The sequence below is a fragment of the Electrona antarctica genome (genome assembly GCF_951216825.1).
Source record: "Electrona antarctica genome assembly, chromosome: 12".
Classification (NCBI taxonomy): Eukaryota; Metazoa; Chordata; class Actinopteri; order Myctophiformes; family Myctophidae; genus Electrona; species Electrona antarctica.
The window spans coordinates 52,845,681-52,852,751 of record NC_136793.1 but is presented as its reverse complement, the minus strand read 5'-3'; the positions used below and the strand labels follow the sequence as shown (position 1 = coordinate 52,852,751).

Below are 7,071 nucleotides of genomic sequence, written 5' to 3'. Positions count from 1 at the left end.
AATCTGTTAATAAATGCATCAATCCATCAATCAAAAGTCAAGAACATATAATATTTACAATTACAGTGTTGTAATATCACTTATTTGCCGATATGGCGTTTGGCTGACCAATTGAAACACCAACCCAATATCAGCCAATTATTTTTTGTTGGTACCTATAGTTACTGCTTTGTAGGGCAGTGTAAAGCCCATTCATAAATCTCGAGTGCAGACAGACACTCGCTCCACCGCCGTCACTCGGGGAGAGCGAGGAGGACGTGACACGTGCTGTTGACAGATTAGTGAGAGCCGAGACAACGATGCGCCAGGCGTTGGTGAAGTCGAGACGGTATTTTTCAGACTGCGCGCACAGTTACATTCACCGCCACACTGATGTAACAGTGATGTAACGCCAGGCTGTTTATCTATTTTTGTCAGATCTCTACTGCAATCTGGAGGAAAGAGAGAGAGAGAGAAAGAGAGAGATGACTGGGGGGCATGAGATTGATGTGTTAAATAACACTGTATACCTTGTCTCCCGTCAGGAGACCCTTCTGGAACACATGGGGCCTGTTTTTTTCTTTTTAAAGCAAGAAAATAAATCTCAATGGAAAATGCATATAGTGGTGGTATGGCCTAATTCCACGCTCACTGCTGTGGCCTGCTTTATAAAAAGGGTAATGATGAACCACTTGAACCCACTATACCAAGTTGACCGTGGTGGTCCCCCAGGGCTCTGTACTATGTCCGCTCCGTGTAGCTAACCTCACAGAATCTCTTTGCCGACCTACAAGCTCACAACCTACAATACAAGCTCACAACCTACAAGCTCACAACCTACAATACAAGCTCACAACCTACAAGCTCACAACCTACAAGCTCACAACCTACAATACAAGCTCTCAACCTACAAGCTCACAACCTACAATACAAGCTCACAACCTACAAGCTCACAACCTACAATACAAGCTCTCAACCTACAAGCTCTCAACCTACAAGCTCACAACCTACAAGCTCACAACCTACAAGCTCACAACCTACAAGCTCTCAACCTACAAGCTCACAACCTACAAGCTCACAACCTACAAGCTCACAACCTGCAATACAAGCTCTCAACCTACAAGCTCACAACCTACAAGCTCTCAACCTACAAGCTCACAACCTACAATACAAGCTCTCAACCTACAAGCTCACAACCTACAAGCTCTCAACCTACAAGCTCACAACCTACAAGCTCTCAACCTACAAGCTCTCAACCTACAAGCTCACAACCTACAAGCTCTCAACCTACAAGCTCACAACCTACAAGCTCACAACCTACAAGCTCTCAACCTACAAGCTCACAACCTACAATACAAGCTCTCAACCTACAAGCTCACAACCTACAAGCTCTCAACCTACAAGCTCACAACCTACAAGCTCTCAACCTACAAGCTCTCAACCTACAAGCTCACAACCTACAAGCTCTCAACCTACAAGCTCACAACCTACAAGCTCACAACCTACAAGCTCTCAACCTACAAGCTCACAACCTACAAGCTCTCAACCTACAAGCTCACAACCTACAAGCTCTCAACCTACAAGCTCACAACCTACAAGCTCTCAACCTACAAGCTCACAACCTACAAGCTCTCAACCCGTCGCAGTGCTTGTTGATCTGCGAACGTTTGCCCTATAGAACAGGGACGCTATAGGATTCAAGTTGTTTCAACAAAGGTGATAAACCCACATTTAACAAGACATCGAAGTCTATAACAGCCTCTCCTGTCCAATCTTGAACTATCAATGCAGTTTGTGAACATGAGTGCAGTGGTTCCCAAAGTGGGGTCCGGGGACCCCCAGGGGTCCTTGATGGAGTTCCAGGTCCTCATGATAATTATAGGAACCAAATGGACCCTTATGATTCTGTAACTCAGAGAGTTTAGGGTCCATTTATGGTTCCATTTGTACACTCTCAGAGTTAAATTAACACTGATTTTATAATATAAATTGGGGGTCTCAGAGATAGAAATGCCATTAAATGGGGGTCCGTAGACTAATGCATGTCAAACTGGGGGTCCTTGAAATTAAACGGGTTGAGAATCACTGCTAGAGCCGTGAAAATATTATTCTCTTATGGGTCCCTGCCGTATCTTTTCAACCCCTCCACGGGTTAATAAGTGTCAACTTGGGGGTCCTTGACATGAAAAAGGTCGGGAAACACTGCATTAGTGAACGAAGAGTGTCATGGCAAAGCTGCACTGTACCATTTGGCCACTTGTTGTGATGTGTGGGGTGAAAGTCTTCATCTCATTTGGCCTGTAACAGAGATGTCCTCTGTTGCACATAAGTATTAATTATTTGCACAGCACATTGGCACTGTAACGAAGGCTTTCACCTATAGAGCTCCTATATGGAGACAACCTATAGCTCCATGTTTTGTGGGACCCGAGTTGTGGGACCCACCTTGCCTCCGGGGCCCTCGGGCTCTGGAGGTTCGGAGTGTCAGTGTTAATGGCAACTACTACTCTTGATACGAGTCATTAGCGTCGACACAACAGTTCCAGCAGCATGCGCTAATTATTAATAGCAGGCTTAGTTGGCATTAAATTGTCATCACATTTTCCAGCAATTTAATTGTCCAAATAATTATCGGGGTTTCACATCTAAAGCACATGCAAGATGACTTCAGGCCTCGAGGCCTCTGCGTGTGACGCAACGTCCTCACACCAGGAGGCGCTCGTGGCAGCGCTGCGGGCCAACCGAGCTCTGCTGTTGGAACAGCTGAGATGTGAGAACGGCCTTGAAGAGGTGAGGAGGCTGAGGGAGGAGGTTATGGCTGAGGCAAAGTGGTTTTCTAGTGACACGGGAGACGCTATATGGAACTTTGCTCAAGAGTGTCTCCTCCTGCTTCTTACATTAGCCAGACACCTCTCGGTCCAGTTGGCGCTCCTCGACGGAAACACTTCGGCCTCGGCAGCAAGGCTGCACACCCTGGATATGGCTCCACCCTTGCCGCCAGACGTCCTCAGTGTAATCCAACAGAAGACTATTGGCGCAACGCTCCAGTTTGTGGTCTCACTGGGGCTCAGCCCCTACTTGGCCTCAGAACTGCTTTTGGGGTGATGGTGTAAAAGTTAGTCCATGGAGATGTGGTGCCCGCAATGGAACGCCACCTCTTGACCACTACGAGTGTCCTGCTGGAGTTGGCAGATCACTGTGAAAACCACAGTGGTTTTCACACGGCACCTCAGGGATGCCTTGGCAGCTCTGTCAGCTGGGTCACTGCCCGCACTGGTCAGACAGAGGTGGTAGTGGAAAAGAGAGTGTGCTTAGTATTGAAGAGCGCGAAACGTGCAAGGAGGCCCTCCAAAGCCTACTTGGTAAAGTCTACCATCCTATTGTTATCAAGGAACTACTGCTCCTCCAAGGCGGGCGAAAACAACCAGTACCAGCAGTCGGTGCCAGTGGCACCAGCTGCAGGGCTGGTACGGGAGTGGCGCCGCCTTGGCTGAGACGCCTGTGTGGTCAGCTGCTGTCTGATCAGCTGATGCAGCCCAACGGGGTCCAGGCTGTGGTCAGGGCCATCATGGAGGGAGGCCCGGGTGGCGACTCGGACTGGAGTAAGTGTGACAGTGTGGCCAGGATCCTGGCGGCGTGCCCTCGGCAGTCCTTGTTGCCAGACAGCTACTACGGACAGATCTGCCCTCAGATTCTAGAACTGCTCCACTTGAAGGACAAGCTCACCGGCTTGCAGTTCCAGCGGGTGGCCACCAGGGTGGTGGACATCATGGTGGAGGACAAGCCACAGTTGGCCCAGCGGCACCTCCTAACTCCTCTCCTCGGTCCTCTCCGGCGTTGTGCGTCCGACCCCACCGGCAAGTCTCGGCATGCCGTTGATGAACCGGAGCTGACGCGCTGCGTGGAGGGTGCGTACAAGATCTGGGTTGTAGGGAACAGTCCGTCGCAGCCGATGGTGAAGGCATTGGAGGAAGTGCTTCCCGTTCTCTTCACGCTGTTCTGTTTCACCAGGCAGAATGTGTCCCACCTACGCGGCCCCTGTCGAGAGGTCTTGCTGTGGTACGTGGGTCACGCCGAGCACTCCGAAGCACTGTCTGCTGTGAGGCGTGAGGCGTGAGGCGTGCCCCCGGCGTTCCACTTCACTCCCGGGAGTGAGGGAGGGGCCAGGCTGGACTTCATCGTCTCCCTGCTTCAGAGGGGCTGTGTTGGTCTGGGCCGGTCCCCTTGTGGGAGTCCACTGAGAGGACGGTAGAGAGCCAGACTCTCAGCATGGGCATGGCTCTGGTGGCCACACTGCTTTCTGGACCCCAGCTCGGCGCCAAGGAGTATGCCTCCATAAAGAAGCTTCTCCCGCCACTGGAGGACCTGTCCCAGAAACACCCCGACGTCGGCGTTCTGGAGCTGGCGTCCAGCCTACGAGCCGTTATCGCCACGCACGGCGCCTAAAGGCGGAGAGTGTCCGACGGGCTGCGCAGTGCCCCAGAAACCCCGTCGGAAGAACTCAGGAGCAGACCCAGGTCTGCTGCTGAAGCTATAACCCAGATGGGCCCACTCAGTCCTGGGCAGATAAGACACAATAATCCCCCTGGAGGGTTTTCACCAGAAAGATGTCAGCCGGGAGTTGAGATGAATGGCACCGGTGACCCGGCCGTTTCAGATTTGTTGCTGGAGGCGTGCGACCCTGACGTGCCGACCAGAGCACTGGCCCTCAGGGCACTAACACGGATGGTGCAAGAGGGGGACCTGGAGGCTGTCCAGGCCCAGGGGAAAGTCCTCGCGATCTATTTGGAAAACCTGGAGCATGAAGACTCGTTTGTGTACCTGTCAGCCAGTCAAGGCTTGGCTGTGCTGGCTGACTCCTTTCCCGAGAGGATCCTGCAGAATCGTGGCCCGTCCCTCCCCACGTGGCCCGTCCCTCCCCTCCTCCGACGCGGAGCGCTCTCTGGAAACGCGTCTCAAGGTAGGAGCGTCCACTGATCGGAGTGTTCCTGCAGGTCACCGGGGACAGGGACCAGACGGTTCGAGCCAGCTGTCTGTCCAACCTGGGAGAACTGTGCCCTGGGGCCCCTAGTTCAGGAGCTGAGCTGCCGTCTGACCGCGTTGATAAAAACAGAGAAGGAGGCAGAGGTGAGGAGAGCCGTCGTCCACGTTATCACCCTGCTCATCCGAGGCCTCGGCGACAGAACCACCCGGGTTCTCAGCGACGTTCTCCTGGACCTGTACCGAGCTCTGAAGTGGGTGGTGCGCTCGGACCGCGATGACATCACAGTGCTCCACGCTCGGCTGGCCCTGGAAGAGCTTGATGATGTCATGAAGAAGTTCCTCTTCCCCCAGCAGAAGTTGGAAAAGAAAATTGTTGTTCTGCGATAGAGTTCAGGCTGTTGCGGGTGGACCGCAAACGGTTTTGGGGACCACTACGGTAGAGTTGAGCCGAGTTGAGCAGAGCAGGTACCATGCAGTGGCTCATTTTTGACCCACTTACGGAAAAGGATGTAAGGTTCCATCTAAACCAGGGTTAACAAATGTAGTGATACGTTTAATGCAGGCTTTCACCTAGAGCTCCATATATGGAGACAACCTATAGTTCCATATGGAGACAATGGCGACATCCAGCACTGACATAATGTAGAAACCTCATATATTGGGTATACATGTGTCGCATCGTCATGGTGATATGTACCCAGTTGGCTGGCATCGTCATCATGACACGGATCCAGTAACGCCTTTTATATAAGAAGAACCCGGAGAGGTTTAGAGGAGCACTTTACATAATTATAGTAGGTGCAATGATATGTTTGAGAAGTGCACTATGTATAAAATCACACCCGTGTGAACTGAGTGGTGTAAGGTCTTATATAGATCAGCTGTGGTCTGACGTAATGTCTGACGTAATGAAATCACACCCGTGTGAACTGGGTGACCATAGCAACCATGCTCATTTTTTGAGCACAGACAGACAGACAGACACGTAAACTAACAAAGCCAGTTGTAGGAGTGGTTTACACACTAGAGACTGACACGGGAGTGGATTTTCACTCCTGTCCCATCCCACTCCTGCAGAAAAAATCCTGTCCTGTCCCAATCCTGGGCCAGAGTAAAAAACAAAATCCCATCCTGTCCCACTCCTGTAGAATGACTCCTGGTCCCATCCCGCTCCCACTCGAAATTACTCCCGCTCCCATCCCGCTCCTGTTTTTTTTTTTTTTTTTTTCATTAGGAAAAGTTATTCTATATCTATCCATCTATCCATCTCTTCCTGCTTCTCAAGACAGATAGCCTACCAATAAAACAAATAAAAATAAAGTGGGCAATGGTGGATTTAACTTTGACTACCAAATACAGTATATCCTATATTCATATCAATATTAAAACAAAACCAAGAACAGTTCTGACTGTTGACAAGTGCTTTGTCAATTGTTGAGATATATAATAGCCAATAAAAACATAATGTAAATAATTTTTACACACAGTAATAAACGTAATACAGATCTTCTCTTATGGGGGTCCCTGGCATCTTTTCAAATGGGGGTCCACGGGCTAATAAATGTTGATTTAGGGGTCCTTGACATGAAAATGTTTGGGAACCACTGGTGTATGGGACTCGTTTGGGAGAAAGAAGGGAGACGATGTATTGTAGAACATTCGCTCAGCCTCAGACAGCTGTTCAGGGAGCCAAGCAAGTGCCAACAGTAACAGCGTTAGCATGTAGCTAACGTAGCATCACAATTGCAAGTTGCAACGTTGCCACTGCCAGGGGAAACAAATGCATCAGGATGATCAGGATGATCTGGCTATAAATAATCGATTATATCACATCACCGGCGCGATGCAGAATCATGCACGGCCGCACTGCGATGTCTTCATATTAAACTTTATGAAACGTCCACTGGATTGCATGAAGGAAGTTTTCATCCTCTCCCGGTTGGAGCGGAGCCTGGAAGCATTAGCACTGCTGGGGTATGTAGTTGGCTCACTGAAAGATGACTACAACAAAGATGGGCGCTTCTGTTCTTTTGGTTGGCAGCGCGACCAGTTGAAAATATAATTCACGGTCCTGCATGCTCCTGTTGACTTTCATTCCCGTCCCGTCCC

At 50.2% G+C, this 7,071-nt stretch overlaps 1 pseudogene across 1 annotated transcript; it reads left to right on the top strand.

The window, feature by feature from the left end:
- The first annotated feature begins 2,640 nt into the window (after positions 1–2,640).
- LOC306934463 (transport and Golgi organization protein 6 homolog) lies at positions 2,641–5,349 on the top strand (annotated as a pseudogene). Its single transcript has 3 exons — positions 2,641–4,078; positions 4,213–4,417; positions 4,583–5,349. The product of its transcript is annotated as a transport and Golgi organization protein 6 homolog (transcript).
- Positions 5,350–7,071: the final 1,722 nt, after the last annotated feature.